This window comes from Tachyglossus aculeatus, chromosome 26 (assembly GCF_015852505.1).
Source record: "Tachyglossus aculeatus isolate mTacAcu1 chromosome 26, mTacAcu1.pri, whole genome shotgun sequence".
Lineage (NCBI taxonomy): Eukaryota > Metazoa > Chordata > Mammalia > Monotremata > Tachyglossidae > Tachyglossus > Tachyglossus aculeatus.
Window position 1 is genome coordinate 10,986 of NC_052091.1, and position 7,328 is coordinate 18,313.

Below are 7,328 nucleotides of genomic sequence, written 5' to 3' on the forward strand. Positions count from 1 at the left end.
ATAAATACGGTTGATTGATTTCCCTTTCACAGATAAGGTCTTTGATGACCAGAGAAGTGAAGTAACTTACCCAAGGTCACATAGCACACCCACAGTAGAGTTGAGATTAGAACCCAGGTCCTTCTGACTCTCAGGCCTATGCTCTATCCTCTACACGGTACTGCTTCTGTAGGAAACAGCTGGTCTCTGTATTGATAAGAGAGTAAATTATAGGTATGGGGGGGGGATTAGTTGCTGGAATGAGCTTCAGGAGAGGAAAGGGCAGAAAAACCCTTACCACGATCCATACTGGATGCAAAAAGAGGAAAATCTAAGAAAGAAAAAACACAGTATTTAAATTACTTAACTGCAGGGGTTGGTTAGAAACAGTCAAGTAACCCTCAGGCCCTGGGTCAGAGAAATATCTGAAAATTACTAGAGAAAGTCAGTCAGAATGAATTATTGCAGCCACACAATAGAAATAAATGAATCCCCTGATCCTCATAGCCCCAGCCAGGGCCAAACCCCTCCCCACGCAACCACCACAGCTATAACTAATTACCCATTCCCCCAGAGCAGTAGCCCCTACCTCCCCCCCCAAAAAAAAAAAGAATAGAGAAACCCCCCCCAAAATGACCCTCACTCACCAATCTCCAGCAAGGGAAGTAAACGTTCAGCAGACCGTACAGAAACAGCCCAGTAAAGGTTGCCACCTCCCTGGAGACTTATATGGGTCAGGGAGCTTAATTGGGAGCAGCTGATTAGGGTGGGGGGTAAGCAGGGGCCGGACTGGCCAGGAGTTGCTCATCTCCCGGGCTGGAGTGGGAACACCTGGGCTGGGGATGGGGGGGGCAGGTCAGCAGCCTCCTGGAAGGAAAGCACAGAGGCCTCCATGGAGGAGGGGGGCTAGGGTGGGGTGGGGCCCAAGATGCTTAGGGTTAGCATGCTTAGATGGCTGCCAGTGGATTCCGGAGGGAGGCGATCCAGCTGGTGGGCCGCGGGCCCGCGGTCCACGATTGTGGAGTCGCTGCTCTATCTATCGCTGGCTTTATTTTGGTGGGGGCCGGTGGGGGAGTACTGAGAGGAGATGAAGTCAAAGGAGGGAAAGGGCACGGGGGCAGGGGGGGGCAGTGTGCGGGGAGAAAGAGTCCCCAAGCATTGCCTGCCTCCCTGCCCATCCCTCCCCGTGACGGCCACTGTCCCCCCTGCAATCTCTCCCTCAGGAGGGTCAGGGGGCACTTAGTGGCAGAGCTGTAGGGAGTTCAGACCCACAATCCCACCTATACCAACCCTGTCCTCCCACTCCCCCTCACTGTGCCACCTCTACTGTCCCCCTGCAATATGGGGCTGCAGAGATGGCCTCCAGCCACAGTAGCAGACACAGTCGCACGACCCCATTGCCGGACACAGAACTTCTCTCTCTCTCGGCCGCCTCTTCGCCTCGTTCTTCCCGGAAGCGGGGACATCTGGGCCCGCTCTCAAGCTGGAGGGTAAAAATGACCTCTACGCAGATTTTTTAGATGAAGACCCAAGACAGAGGTGAAAGCCTTGATATGGAATCGGCCCGAAATTCCCTCACCCATACAATTCACGCCACGGATCACCGGGGAGCCCTCCTCCTCTGGAATTCTTCTCCGACCCGTCCTATCTCGACCCGGGGGCCTCCGGCCAAGCCACGCCGGAAGAAACCGTCTCCCGGAGGGGATTAGAATTTACAGAAAAAAATCATTCTCTTACACCAAATCCTCTGCTGAAAACAGTCACTCGCTCTAGGCCCGATACACAGCCGGAAGAATCCCACAGACCTGCCGGTTTCTCCTCCGTCATTCTGGGAGTCACGGTTGAACCCTGCATCTACAGAAAAGGCGAGAGAGAGAGATTTAGAGACTGTCCGGTAACTGATGGGGCCACAGATATTCAGAAGACTGTCAACTCCTCCTGGGCAGGGACCGTGTCTATCGGCTGCATTATACCTTCCCCGGTGCTCAGTACAATGCTCTGCACACAAACGTCCATCGTGGACTGAGATCAGTTCAATAAAGGGATGCGGGAGGAATCCGATCGTGCGGTGGCACATAGGCTCAACTAATCATTGGACCTTTTTTAAAAACCAACTTCTTTAGAATGAGCCAAAAGTGACTCTCTAATTCTCTGGTAGGAAATCCAAAGTTTGCTGGCTCTAGAGTAATTCAATCAGTGGTATTTATTGAGCACTTACTTTGGAAACTAAGCACTTGAAAGAGAACAAGACACTAGTAGACCCATTCCCTTCGCCCAAGGAGCTCACAGTCTGTAAAGGGTTACAGCCATTACTATAAATAAATTCTAGATATGGTCTAAATAATAAAAATGGCATTTGTTAAGCACTTACTATGTGCTGAGCACTGTTCTAAGCACTGGGGTAGACACAATGGAATCAGGTTGTCCCACATGGGGCTCAGTCTTTACTCCCATTTTACTGATGAGGGAACAGAGGCCCAGAGAAGTTAAGTGACTTGCCGAGGTCACAAAGAAGACAAGTGGCAGAGCTGGGATGAGAACCCATGACCTCTGACTCCCAAACCCGGGCTCTTTCCACTGAGCCACGCTGCTTCTCTAGATAATTATCATAGCACTTTGGGAGCCTTTTCGAAGACTTCAGAACTCAGACCGCCACTCTCCCAGAATAATAATAATAATAATAATGGCATTTGTTAAGTGCTTACTATGTGCAAAGCACTGTTCTAAGCGCTGGGGAGGTTACAAGGTGAGCAGGTTGTCCCACGGGGGGCTCACAATCTTAAGTCCCATTTTACAGATGAGGTAACTGAGGCACAGAGAAGTTAAGTGACTTGCCCAAAGTCACACAGCTGACAGTTGGCGGAGCAGAGATTTGAACCCATGACCTCTGACTCCAAAGCCCGTGCTCTTTCCACTGAGCCACGCTGCTTCGCTGCTTCTCAGAAAAAACTTACCCTTGAGACTTCTACCATCCTGAAGTGCAGGCTGAAAAAGACAGGATGAACTTCAGCTGGGGTTTTGTTCCTCCTGAGGAAGGGTCTCTCTGGGGTTTCCCTCTTCCTCGTCGCCGATTCCAGGGCAGCTCCAGCCTGGGCAAGGCCAAACAACGGGTATCACGGGGTCCTTGCCACCACCTCAAGTCTTCTCCCAGATAGGTATGTCCCGAAGCCGGTCCCCACGCCGTGTCGGGCTGCTGGTTCTGGCCGTCAGGGAGGACACTGAAGACCCTCGTGGCTCCTTTGCCGGGCTGGAGCCGGTGAAGCATCGGGGCACCGGAAGTGTGATCGAGTGCTATGGGGTTGAAGGAGGGGTGAATAAAGGGAGCAAATCCAAGTGCAGGTATTGAATCAACATGTTACAGGCTAAGAAACTGAGGTACGGCAATGTTAAGTGACTCGCCCAAGATCACAGAGTGGGCAAGAGGAAGAGATGGGATTAGAACCCAGGTCCTCCAATGTCCAGGCCTGAACCTTTCCTGCTCAGCAACACTGCCCAAACCCAAGTTTTAAGAAAAGATAAAAAGCACCCTGCCCCAAGGTCATGGTGCTTCTAACCTGTTCGGTAGGCCCAGAGTCCGAGAAATACGGTCCATCCGGTCACTGCAAAGATAGTAGAGCGGACCGGTGGGAATGATACAGGTGGAAACTCTTCCGGTGATTGTCGTCAGAATGAGCGGGAAGCTCTTCGACCCGTTGGGCCTCAAATATGTTTGAGCCCCAATACCGAGGGTAAAGTCCGACCGAGGGCAAAGTGACAAAGCCAAAGCCGTCTTCCCTCTCCCTAAAGCCCAGGCCCAAAAACCCAAATTGAGAGAATCAATTACCCAAGGTTCTAAAGCCAGTCCCTCATTATTCTGACACCAAAATTTTTCTCGCTCTGCCCGATACTCAGGCCGTTTAGACCCAATTGGGAGAGTTACATCTGGGGTTCGTGGCACGAAGTCGGCCCCGCTTTTGCTGGAACTCATATTTTCATCGTTCTTCCCGGCACCCGGACCGTGAAGGCCCACAGGGGAAGACTCATATCTGGGGTTCGGCGAATGAAGCCGGCCCCCTTTCGCTGACATTCCTATTTCATTGTTTTTGCCGGTGCCTGGGCCATAAAGACCCAAATGGGAAAACTGATGTCTGAGGGTCATGGCCTGAAGTCAATCCCCACCTTTGCTGGCACCCGTCATTTTTATTTTTCTCGGCGCCTTGGCCGTGAAGACCCAAAATAGGAACACTCAAATATAGGGTTTGTGGCATGAAGTCAGCCCTCCATTTTGCTAGCACTCACATTACTATTGTTCTTCCCGGCACCGAGGCCGCAGAGACCCAAATAGGAAAACTCAAATTTTTGGTTCTCGGCATGAAGCCAGCCCCTCTTTTGCCAGCCCTCATGTTATTATTGTTCTTACCTGTGCCTGGGCCATGAAGACCCAAATGGGAAGGCTCAAATTTGGGATTCGTAGTGGGAAACCAGCCCACATTTTGCCAGCACTCACATTATCTGTTGCCTTTTTTGCCTGGGACATGAAGACCCAATTGGGAAGACTTGAATATAGGATTCATGGCATGAAACCAGTCCCCTGTTTTGCCAGAATCCATGTTATTATCAAGCTTTCAAATGCCTGGGCCATGAAGACCCAAAAGGGAGTCAAATCTGGGGTTCATTTCATGAAGCCACACCCTCTTTTGTCACCATTCATTTTTATTGTTCTTCTCAGTGCCCAAGCCTGGAAGACCCAAATGGGAAGACTCACATCGGGGGTTCACGGCATGAAGTCACGCCCCCTCTTGCCGGCATCAATATTTCTCTCTCGCCCTGGTACCTGGGCCATGAAGACCCAATAATGGAGTGAAATCTGGGGTTAGCAGTATGAAGCCAGTACCACCCTTTTGCTGGCATATTTTTATTATTTGTTCCGGTGCCCCGGCCATTAAAAGACCCAAATGAAACTGCTCAGATCTGGAGTTCGTGACATGAAGCCAGACCCCCCTTTTGCCGGCACCCAAATTTTTTAGTTATTCTCCCCACTTCACAGGCCATGAAGACCCAAATTGGAAGGCTCAAATCTGGGGTTCATGGCATGAAGCCACTACCCACTTTTGCTGGCCCTCAAAGTTTTTAATTTTTTTCTCCGGTACCCAGGCCATGAAAACCCAAACGAGAAGACTCAGATCTGGGGTTTGTAGCCTGAGGCCAGTTCCCTCTATATTTACTGTTGTTCCCAGTGCCAGGGCCATGAAGTCCCAAATAGGAAGGTTCATATCTGGGGTTCGTGGCATGAAGACAAGGCCCTTTTGCCAGCATCTACATTTTTTCCTCTCCCCTGGTACCTGGGCCGTGAAGACCCAATAGAGAAATAAAATCTGGGATGCATTGCACACCCTCTTTTGCCAGCACTCATTTTTTTTGTTCTTTCCGGTGCCCGGGCCACGAGGACCCAAATGGGAAGACTCAAATCTAGGGTTTGTGGCATGAAGCCAGCCCCCACTTTAGTCGGCATCCATCTTTTAATTGTTCTTCCTGGCAGCTCGGTCACGAAGACTCAAATTGGAGGACTTAAATCTGGGGTTCATGGCATGAAGCCAGTTATGCCTTTCCCGGCAGCCACAGTTTCATCGTTGTTTCCAGTGCATGGTCCGTGAAGACTCAAATGGGAAAACTCAAACTGGGGGTTAGTGGCATGAAGCCAGACCATTCCTTTTGCAGGCATCCATATTTTCAGTTTTTTCTGGCACCACAGTCATGAAGACCCAAATGGGAAGACTCAAACTGGGAGTTTGTGACATAAAGCCAGCACCCGCTTTGGCCAGGATACATGTCATTATTGTTCTTCCCAGTGCGTGGGCCACGAAGACCCAAATGGGAAAACTCAAATATAGGATTTGTGGCATGAAGCCAGTTTCCCCTTTGCCAGCACCCATATTTGTAATTACTCTTCCCAGCACATGAGCTGTGAAGACTCAAATGGGAAGACTCAAATCTGGGCTTTGTGGCATGAAGCCAGTACCCCCTTTTGCCAGGATACATGTCATTATTGTTCTTCCCAGTGCCTGGGCCATGAAGACCCAAATGGGAAGACTCAAATATAGGGTTTGTGGGATAAAGCCAGCACCTGCTTGGGCCAGGATACATGTCACTATTGTTCTTCCCAGCACCTGGGCCATGAAGACCCAAATGGGAAGACTCAAATCTGGGGTTTGTGGCATGAAGCCGGTACCCGCTTTTGTCAGCACCCATATTTGTAATTACTCTTCCCAGTGCCTAGGTCATGAAGACCCAAATGGGAAGACTCAAATCTGGAGTTTGTGGCATGAAGCCAGTACCCTCTTTTGCCAGCACGCATATTTGTAATTACTCTTCCCAATGCCTGGGCCATGAAGACCTAAATGGGAAGACTCAGATCTGGGGTGTGTGGCATGAAGCCAGTACCCCCTTTTGCCAGGATACATGTCATTATTGTTCTTCCCAGTGCCTGGGCCATGAAGACCCAAATGGGAAGACTCAAATATAGGGTTTGTGGGATAAAGCCAGCACCTGCTTTGGCCAGGATACATGTCACTATTGTTCTTCCCAGCACCTGGGCCATGAAGAACAAAATGGGAAGACTCAAATATAGGATTTGTGGCATGAAGCCAGATTCCCCTTTAGCCAGCAGCCATATTTGTAATTACTCTTCTCAGCACCTGGGTCATGAAGACCCTAATGGGAAGGCTCAAATCTGGGGTTTGTGGCATGAAGCCAGTACCCTCTTTTGTCAGCACCCATATTTGTAATTACTCTTCCCAGTGCCTAGGTCATGAAGACCCAAATGGGAAAACTCAAATCTGGAGTTTGTGGCATGAAGCCAGTACCCTCATTTGCCAGCACACATATTTGTAATTACTCTTCCCAATGCCTGGGCCATGAAGACCTAAATGGGAAGACTCAGATCTGGGGTGTGTGGCATGAAGCCAGTACCCCCTTTTGCCAGGACACGTGTGATTATTCTTCTTCCCAATGCCTGGGCCATGAAGACCCAAATGGGAAGACTCAAATATAGGGTTTGTGGCATGAAGCCAGTTTCCCCTTTTGCCAGCACCCATATTTGCCATTACTCTTCCCAATGCCTGGGCCATGAAGGCCTAAATGGGAAGACTCAAATGTGGGGTTTGCAGCATGAAGCTAGTACCCCTTTTCCTGGCATCCATATTTTTAGTGTTCCGCCTTGCACCTGGGCCATGAAGACCCAAATGGGAAGATTCAAATCTGGGGTTTGTGGCATGAAGCCAATGCCCTTTTCTCAGCACCCATACCTTTTTCACTCTTCCCAGAGCCTGGGCCATGAAAACCCAAAAGGGGAAATCAAATCTGGGATTTGT

At 50.1% G+C, this 7,328-nt stretch overlaps 1 pseudogene; it reads right to left on the bottom strand.

Annotated features, from left to right (window-relative positions):
* Window positions 1–1,207: 1,207 nt before the first annotated feature.
* LOC119945897 lies at window positions 1,208–6,207 on the bottom strand (annotated as a pseudogene).
* Between the last annotated feature and the right edge of the window lie 1,121 nt (window positions 6,208–7,328).